This window comes from Aplysia californica, unplaced genomic scaffold, assembly GCF_000002075.1.
Source record: "Aplysia californica isolate F4 #8 unplaced genomic scaffold, AplCal3.0 scaffold00201, whole genome shotgun sequence".
Taxonomy (NCBI): domain Eukaryota; kingdom Metazoa; phylum Mollusca; class Gastropoda; order Aplysiida; family Aplysiidae; genus Aplysia; species Aplysia californica.
This window is the reverse complement of record NW_004797471.1, coordinates 1,043,070-1,044,976: the sequence shown is the minus strand read 5'-3', so window position 1 is coordinate 1,044,976 and position 1,907 is coordinate 1,043,070. Positions and strand designations below refer to the sequence as shown.

At 38.0% G+C, this 1,907-nt stretch overlaps 1 protein-coding gene across 1 annotated transcript in view; it reads left to right on the top strand.

Moving 5' to 3' along the window:
- Positions 1–294: 294 nt before the first annotated feature.
- Positions 295–1,907, top strand: part of LOC101851410 (kelch-like protein 15) — a gene marked incomplete in the record, with an annotated part of 27,156 nt that continues 25,543 nt past the window's right edge. The window contains 1 exon segment of the mRNA XM_005099092.3: positions 295–555.

Sequence of the window (1,907 nt, the reverse complement as noted above, 5' to 3'; positions counted from 1 at the left end):
ATTCTGTCACCTCCACCAGCCTTTAGCGGAGTGCTGGTCGACCACCCAGCTCTTCCACTCCCGTCCCCTTTTTGTCTGAAAGTTTCACTCCATTTACAGAAGACATATATTGCAAAACAAAACGAAAAACACCCGCTCGAAAAGTGACGTAATCATAGCCACCATTATATTAATAATGTTATTATTCGTCTGTATCTAGATAAACGGGTCACATCTGTTAATCTGTTAATCGAATATCCGGATCTTAATTGTGACGAATACCAAGCACCGACCGCTTGTAGCAGGTGGCGGGAAAGGAAAATGAGACGTCTGCAGCTCTCGGGGAAGGGTCTTGACTCTGTCGAGGAGTGAATAGCTTTTCATTGTTCGGGAGTTTTGTGCTTTGAGCAGTGCCATGTGATTGAGTTGCGGAACGCTTGTCTTATTTTTCTCCTGAAGCTCTAAAGTATTCACTTGGGATTTTTTTTGTGAGTGCCACTTTCTTCTGAATTGGATTATGCTAAAAAAGGAAATTCGGTTTTGTTTTATGTTCCATTGACTATAAGTTCTGCTTTGGTAATGTCGTCGTCGTCGTCATCATCATCATCATCATCATCATCATCATCATCATCATCATCATCATCATCGTTGTAGTCGTCCATGACGCTAAAAGAAATCCACAAGAACAATGCCACTGTTTATGAGCAACCACAGATATCGTGTAAACTGAACAGATGGGGCTTCAAATCAAAAACTAAAATGTGAAGCGTGCTGACAAAATGAGTTACTTCTCGGATCCAAGTCTTATGGAAATAGATACATCACGCTATTAGTAGGTGAAGTTTTTACAATTTATAAGTATGGAATAATAAAAGGCACGTTATAATACAAAAAGAATGTGGCATCAACAGAAAATCCTACAAATCTGACCCTATAGTGTGGACTTTTGGCCAATATTTCCGTTCGTGGATTGCGAGAAGTACCTCATTTTTTCAGCACGCTTCACAAATTATAAAAAACGAAAACCCCAAGTAAAATTCGATAGCATACTTTTTAAAAAAAGCAACACAGTCGATAGTGCCGTAAAACATATACTCAATCAATCAATCAATCAATCAAAAAGCAACACACACAGCATAAATAAATAGATTTACATGATTATGTAATCTATCTTATGACTAGTATCGTTAACACTTTAATTGTTTATTCCTATTGTATGCATGTTACTGTGAGTTTGTGTGGAGAGAGGATGTGTGAGATAATGTGTTTGAGTTGGATGGGTTTGTGCGCGCGCGCGTGTTTGAGTGTGGGTATGTGTGTATGTGTGTGTGTGTGTTACATGACCTACCTTGGTGTCGCAAGTGCCATAAAACATACTAAAACTCAAAAAGTCGGAAGAAATTAAACATTGTTCTATTTTGCAACGTGTTTGAGAGACTTTGATACTGATTATATCCTTGTAATTATGTGGGTTTAACTTTGGTTTCCCATTTCACCATTTTAAAGATAGATCTATTTGTTAAAGTGCGAGACCCCTGATTTTAACTTCCATCTCTGATGACGGACAGCATGTGGCAAGTTGGCGGAAAAATTTGAAACTCCCTAAAACAACAAGCCAAGTTCTTGATCGCACGGCTGGGGATTCGACTTAAACAGTGTAGACTGTAGACGAACAAATTATGTTTGATTCATTCCCCTCTTGCAGGTAACACTCACATTTCTGACCTCTCAGGGGACATAAACTAATGTTTTCAGGTAAATACTGTCTTAATTTAGTAGTCACCTCCCTTAAAACTTCCCGTTGAGAGCGATACAGAAAAAGTTTTTTTTTTTTTTAGTTTAGTAGACGTTTTACGGCGCTCGAAACAGCATAAAGTCATATGAGCTCAGAGAGAAAATATGGAATAATAAACATCAATATATATATA